At 41.9% G+C, this 7,918-nt stretch overlaps 1 long non-coding RNA gene across 1 annotated transcript in view; it reads left to right on the plus strand.

Annotated features, from left to right (window-relative positions):
• Positions 1-2,603, plus strand: part of LOC115030375 — a 36,605-nt gene extending 34,002 nt beyond the window's left edge. The window contains exon 3 of the long non-coding RNA XR_003835962.1: positions 2,027-2,603. This is a non-coding gene — a long non-coding RNA (uncharacterized LOC115030375). The remainder of the gene's footprint in view (positions 1-2,026) is intronic.
• The last annotated feature ends 5,315 nt before the right edge of the window (positions 2,604-7,918 follow it).

Genomic DNA, 7,918 nt, shown 5'->3' on the forward strand with positions numbered 1-7,918 from the left:
TGCTGAGGACTCAGCATCATTGAGATGGTACTCTCTGCTGAGGACTCAGCATCATTGAGATGGTACTCTCTGCTGAGGACTCAGCTTCAAAAGGAAGTTCCTGTGTGAATGACTACACAGATAGTAAATGAGCAATTAAGTTCCATTTGATATTAGTATCCAGAGGAGGACTTCGCCTCTTCTTCCTAACATTCTGCTGAAAGAATGGAAAAAACTTAGGTGGCTGGATGGGTCATAAGGCAGATTTGGAGTGCTGAGAGAGACTTGCAGTTGAAAAGTCAAGCAGAGGAGATTAAAGTCTGGAAAATGCCTACAGAACTATTGAATTCCGCAGGAGAAATTTCCATATCAGAGCAGACCACTTGACCATATGCATTACGGCTCTGCCTGCCCCTCGTTGTAACTTTTATTAGGCTATTCCATCTGGCTCCTGGTCACAATTAGAAAACATCATATGTGAGGAATCTTTGCAGTCTGAGGTTTCGGTTCGCAGAGATTTAAAAAAAATATTTCCACTTATCTTTATTGGGCTGCTTGTAAAAGGAATGAAGCTCTTTAAGCAGACATTGTCTCTATGCCGTGGAGAGAGAAGATGGTGAGCAGGCGATTAAGTTGTAGGATGGAGAAAATGGAGAATTGGTTTAAGTGGTTAGAGGGAAGACATCAGATGACACACTGAGCTATTAGGCTGTTTGCCTGGGTTGTTTAATGAGTATGGGGTCTGTGTGTGCTTGGGCATGTATTGATGTGTGTGTTGGGTGCATGCTCCCTCACTGTATCATACTAGGACACAATTGTGGCCAAGACTTAAGCTGTTTCTTGTCCTGCCTTTTTCTTTCTTTACTCTCCTCACCTCTCCCTACTGCCCCCCCCCCTTTTTCTCTTTTCCCTCTCCTCTTTAACCTTTTTCTTCAAAGTCTGCTGCAGGCACTCTGCTTTTTTTGCAAACGTAGGGTAATTGATCATTAACAGCTTAGAGAGGTATTAGAGGCGAGTAAAGGAGGCATTGCTTTTTCAAGTTTGTGGATCAAAGAAACTCTCTGGCTAAAAAGGATGAAAATGTTGACCAGGATATGGGGGCAGGCATTGAGTGCTTGCAAATATCACTTCAGTCAAGGACTCTAGGACTTTTTCCTTCTAGAACTTTGTATTAACTAACGAGCTAACCAACTAAAAAGTGACCACTATTTTCTAACATTATCATAGACAAGAGAGATGACCACATGACCATGTTGGTTTGCTGCAGTTGACATAAAGGTACTGATTCTAAAAGGAGAGATGCCATCCCAGCTTATGAGGAGTTAGGGTCCCCACAAAATAAGCTCTAAGGCCCTGGGAAAGATCTTCAGGGTGGAACACACCAAGTCCCCACTTCACCCCTAAGAACTCTATTTAAGCCACAGTCTGCTGGAGTCAAAGTTATATTTTCAATGGAAAGTACACCTTTCCCTACTTTCTTTGGGGTTGGGAAAGCAGGAACAGGCTTTTAGGCAAGTTCAGGCTGTGCCCATTTCTCACCAGATGCTATTGTTTGCATCTTGCTCCACGCTTTGTTCTGCATTCTTCTCAAGTGGTACTCTGGGTAGCTTGGATTCACTAAGTTAGACAGTCACAATTTCCTGGCAACCGAATACATTCCTGCCTTGCAGTTTTTAAGTGCAAGGTCATTCAGATGACACAAGATGCAGTGGAAAATAGCGTCCTTGTTTCCAACAAACAAACAAACCTCTTCTTAGTATTCGTTTAAGATAGTGGGAGTGCTGCAAGTAAGTACAAAAGTTTATCCCCTCGTCTAAATGGGCATTAGCTCAAGAAATGGCCTCTCTGTTTTGCCATCATCCATAAATCACCAGCCTGTAAAAATCAAAGGCTGACAATATTTGGTTACCTGTGGCAATGATGGACTTTCTCCTACTAACATTTGCTTTCCTGTCCTCGGTTCTCCATAAGGATTGGATCCTTTCTCCCTTCACCTCTGACCTGGACTTCCCGTCTCAACATAAACATCTCTCTTTCGTTCCCACAGATGCCTGCAGAAGAGCAGTAAACGAGCCAAAGACCGAGGCCTGTTTGTGTTTATTTGGTTTCTTCTGCAAAGCGCTCTAACTGGATGTGATCACCGCTGTCCCACTGCCTTTGTGGCAGCTTCCAGTAATGGTGTGCAGATGTCAAATGCGCCGTGTTTGGGCACCAGGTAGTTTCATTCTAGTCTCAGTTGCAGAGATGACTGGATTATCCTCAGGGTGTTTGTCTCCAAGAAGCCAGTTGACCTAAAAAGCAAGCACCACTCAACAATGGATACATGCTATAAAAATACAGGAACATTTACAGAGCTGTTGGCTCCAAGTAGGAACATTTAAGAACTGGGTAAAGTTATGGCTTCTTTTCTCTCCTTTTCTCCTTCGTTTAAGCATGACAGTTATGAGTCTCTTTCTCAGTTCACACCATCTGACATGGACAGCTAAGGAGACTGTGTCAATAAAGCAGACCATTTCAAAGAGTCTCGAGGCTGGTAACTTGGACTGGCGGTCCCAAGCTGTAAATAATACCCTGCCTAAGGGGTCCAGTACATGGGTTCTGCTGATCTCTTGGTGGCCACTAGGATTAAGTGCTGTTAGTTCCAAGAAAAGAGTCCTCTATTGTCATCCCACATCTGACAGTGGATATCAATCCTAATGGAATTATTTTTATTAACCATTATATTTATTATCTTGGCATAATATACTTAAGGTAAATTTACCATTTCAATCATTTTTATTGTTTTAATTTTTAATATGTGTTTTGAAAATGGCTTACAAAGCAATAGGGTTTTTCATACATGTTTCGTCTTGGTATCTTTACATAGTGTATCATACACAGATGCCTTTTTCCCTAAAGATTCATTTTGTCTTTAATTAGGCATATGTACATGTATCTGTGCTAGGGTAATACACCCGAGTGCAGATGCCTGCAGAGGCCAGAAGAGGACATTGGATCTCCAGGAGCTGGAGGCATAGGTAGCTGTGAGCTGATAGGTGTGGGGAACGGGAACCACTCAGGTCCTCTAGAAGAGCAGCAAGTACTTTTAACTGCTGACCCACTTCTCCTGCCACAGTACTTGAATGTTTATAGTAACTCATTTCAACAATTTTAAGAGGATTTTGCAGTGTCATTAAATATATTACAAATACATTTGTAATGTATTTAATGACAGAAGTCATCATCACCGTGTATTTCACAGGACTTTTTTTTTTTTTTTTTTTGGAGACAGGGTTTCTCTGTGTAGCCTTGGCTGTCCTGGAACTCACTTTGTAGACCAGGCTGGCCTCGAATTCAGAAATCCACCTGCCTCTGCCTCCCAAGTGCTGGGATTAAAGGCGTGCACTACCACGCCCAGCTTCACAGAACTTTTAAGCATCCCACACAGAGACTCTCTGAATGTGAGCTCCCTAAACATGAACACCCCACCCCCCCCCCCCCCCCCCCGTCATCACCACTTCTGCTCTCTGTGAATCTGACTAGTCTAGGTACCTCAGATACCTATACATGTGGATCTTCTCCTTTCACCCCCTAACATCCCTGCTTCTCTCTTTATCAACACTAACCATCAATAGTGTAGAATATCCTTCTAGCTTAACTCTACATATGTAATGTCCTGAGTCTCCCATGAAATTAAAAAACAAACCGAAACAAAACAACAACAACAACAACAACAACAAAAATGGTGAGTATATGTAACATGCCCTGGAAGTCATTTAGGTTTACCTAAAAATGTTTGTTTTGTATGTGTGTACATATATATGAGTGTGTGTGAGTGTTTGTATGTTTGTTCTTCCATATCAATACTTATTAACTCTATTTCTTTGAGACAAGGTCTTTCACTCAGTAGCTAGACTGATAGCTAGCACGTCCCAGAGATTCTCCTGTCTCCCCACAGCCTTATATGCCCTCCCAACCACTGGAATTATAGGCATGAGCATCACCACATCTGGCTTTTTATGGTGTTGGGGACTGGAGTCCACATGTTTGTGAGTCTTTGAAGGACATCCTCTTATCCACAGAGCCATCTTCACAGCTCTTATCATTTAGGCTTAATTCTGTGTTCACTGGCTTTATCATATTTCATAAGATGGATATAGTACAATTTACTTAAATTCCTATCCAGTAAGAGGACGTGTCTCTAGTTTTGTATTATTATCTGTGATAAATAGACATGAATAACCTTAATACACCCTTCTGTGCGTATACGCAAATTCTCCGTATTGTAACTCCTGGGAGAGGAACTGCTCATTCAAAAGGCTTAACATCAAAATGTACTTAACATTTTGGTAGTTGCTGCCAAATTGTTTTTCAAAGAGGCATCATCGAGTTACACAGTCTCTAAATAAACAGTGATGCTGTACTTCCCGCCTCCACCCCAGCACTTGATTTTATTAGTCTTCTAAACTTCTGGTATTCTGACAAGAGCTTCATAAAATTTACAATTTACAGTTACTTTCTGTCCTAGGAAGAGAATCTGAGCAGGAAGAAAAAGAAAGAGAGGGAAGGGAAGCTGTCTTGTTCCATGGGTGTTGGAGACCTCCAAGTGATGGCAAGGTCTGGACCAAGGCCATTAAGTTCAGATAGTTCTGAAAGGCATTTGATGGCTCATTTCTCCTGCTGTGTGGGCAGCAGTGCCCAAGATTGTCTTTGTTCTTATGAGTTGGCTGTGGGAACCTTTTTGAACAGCAGTTTTTGGCTTTAGGAGCAACAATGGTCTTAGCTGGTCTTATGGCCTGTCTTCAATCAGTTTCCTTCTTCTCACTGAGGATCTTCATGCACACCACTGGAATTAGCTACTCATGTTTCCTGAAGAGAAATGTGATTAGAACCAGAAACTGAAGCAAACTCTAATTTGACCCCAATAGGCCAGTTTGTCTAGGTGACTTCTTTCACTATGGAAGGCCAGCCTTTTTTTTTTTTCTCCCTGGAAACATATAATGTTTATTATAGCCTAGAGTAGTGGAACTAAAGTATAGTCCTTCCCTGAGATCAGGGACTACTTTGGCCACTAGGTATTTCAGCTGCTTACAAAGAGGGAAAGGGGAGACATATGTGCTATTGTGATGGTTTGTCTTAATTATCAAATTGGTACAATTTAAAATCATCTGGGAAGAGAGTCTCTATGAGAGACTCTCCAGATTATGTTGGCCTATGAGAGTATCAGTGGGAGACATTTTTTGGTTATATTAATTGAGGTAGGAAGACACTCCCTCTGCCCATTGTGGGCAGTGTCATTCTCTATGCCAGGGAATCCTGGACTATATTGATATAGAGAGAGGACTGAGCATAAGTAAGTAGGCATGCATTCATTCTCTTTCTGCTCTTGACTCTGCATATATTTAGCTGATTCAGTTATCTGCCTTGACTTCCCTGAGATGAAAGGACCATCTATCCTACTGACTCTACTTCTATAACAATTTCCAATTGTGTCTTCTTCTCATCCATACCTTGATCTAGTACCATTTCTTCTCTGGATGACCTAAGCCTGATTCCCTCATTTTAATAGTCCCTTGAGTTATAAACTGATTCATATTGCCTATACTTCCTGTGTCTTGCAGGATGACCATCAGACCTCTGAGTCCTGATGACATCTGCTCCCTCTTTTCCAATGATGACATCTCCACTGGTCTTCTTGTCGTTTCAGATGTACTTAGCCTCTCAGGCTTCAGGGCTCCTCCTACAGTGAACTTTGCCAGATGCTTTCTTTCCTTAGCTCTTTGTACATCCAACTCCTCATCTTCAAGTTTCTTGAAATGTCATTTTATTAGAAAGACTAGCTTATGGCCTTACTAGGTCTGGTCCCTTACCTTGAAAGCCCTCTACCAATGCTGGCCAAAATTTGGTAGTCTTTGTCCATAATTGTCAATAAGTCTTACTTGTCCCTTATACTGCTAGGTCAATACATGTTGAAGATGAGTGGATTATAGTCTCCTTTGCCTGCTGCCTGTCAAGCAGTGGATACTCAGTAAATACTTGCTGGGTGTATCAAGGGAAGCCAGGTGTTTCCAGTTTAGAACCCCGTACCCCTCTCTTTAGAAATCTGATAACTAAGGTCCATAGTTTCCAGAATTCCCACGTGTTGAGGGATCCCTGTGTACCAGGTGTGGCTTCTGGCATTCTCTTTAGTGTGCAAAACAGGGTCTGGTGCTTGCTTGATTCACTTCACCTCAAAGCAATTTTGCAAGGTTATTATATTCTCTTTATCCCCATTTTACAGTTAGGAATGTCAAAACAACTCTTACTGAGAATGACAGGGAGAAAGCTTACTTGTATTACAGCCCAGGTTGGGGTTGGTTCCTGGCAACTTTGTAAGAAAGGGAAAGCCCATTGCACCCTGAATTTGCTTATTTTGCATTGCATCTTTTAAAGCCTGTTAGGTGGTTGACTAGCTGCTTCCAAATGAACCAAAGAAGCTAAGGATCTTAGAATTGATTGTCTTGCTAGGGTTCTATGCATTTGAAAGAAGGAATCCTTGGGGGAAAATAGATTAACCAAAAGGAGTAATTCTCCCTGGTGAGAATCCTAGAGTTTGCTGGGAGAAGGAGTTTACTCAGAGAAAGCCTGTGACCTTGTCACTCATTTTCCTGATGCCACATGGGAGAAAGGCCACTCCCTAGGTCTTCTGGGTGAAGACAATCCAGCCTTGCATAATCCCACTTTTGTGTCCCTGACTGCCTAAACTCCTGTTGCATCTTCCAGGGCGGAAATTATCTGAATTGCTTTGTAAGGATGGATGAAAGGCCAGTGGAGCTGTGCTTTCTCTCCCTGGCCTTTGGGAGGCATTTAGGACCACGCTCTCAGTGTCAAATATAGACACACAAACCCCCTTTAATTTACTTAATTCACTTATTTTTTTATCTCAAACTTTCCACAAAGGGAGTCAGCCAGCACGTAGTCCTGTCTGCTTGGAGACACCCTGGGACAAATATCACAAGCAGGCAGCAGGTCAGACAGGCTGTGGTTTGACTCCCAGGTTCAATGCCTCATAGAGTGTGCTGGAAACTTTTTGATTTGAACTTTTGCTTCCTGTGGGATAAGGATGATGCTTTGTACTCTTGTTCCTTGGCTGGAGATTAAGCATCATCTGTAAACCATCTAGCAGACACCTCACTCAGGGAAACGTCACACAATAGCTTCAATTTCCAAACGGAAAGGAAGAACATACAAAACCATATTTTAGGGCTAGTAACACTGTCCTCTGCCATTTCCTGACCCAGTCTAATACATTTTGCTAGATCTTAGGCACTGTGTGTGTGAGAGAGAGAGAGAGAGAGAGAGAGAGAGAGAGAGAGAGAGAGAGATTTGCACTTTATATCTATATCTCCCTGATTCATCTTACATGAATTTTATGTTTTGAGAGAATGTGTGATTCATGTGCTAATTAGTCCCATTGGCTCTGGAGAGTGATTTTTTAAGAGTTAGTATGTCTCTTACCTATGCTCTATTTACTCTCTTGAGCTACTGTAACGCCATAAAGAACTTACCGAAAGACATTTTCCTGGGACCATAATCAGGACAACTCCTGGAAAGTCCGATAATTGCCTTTTAAACGGTTAGTGGCATAGAATGATTTTTATTTTCAACATTGAGGTTTCAAATGAACAATGTGTGGCGAATGTCAACAACCACACTATTAAAGTATTGCATAGGCTTAAAAACATATCTCAATGGCTGTTTAGATGTAAGTCAAAGTAGATTGAAGGCTGAATGTAGAGGAGCCATAGGACATGTGGTTCAATAAGATCAATAAGCCTGCAGAGGGGTTGGTGTGACACTTGTGCCTGTGTTTTCTGGATCTGATATAGAACAACCTCTTTATATAAAGAGCGGACAAATGAACGGGAATCGTGGATCTATCTCCTAGTCCTGTTTGACCTAGATAATTCCAATGACTCTC

The sequence above is a fragment of the Mus caroli genome, chromosome 1 (genome assembly GCF_900094665.2).
Source record: "Mus caroli chromosome 1, CAROLI_EIJ_v1.1, whole genome shotgun sequence".
NCBI lineage: Eukaryota > Metazoa > Chordata > Mammalia > Rodentia > Muridae > Mus > Mus caroli.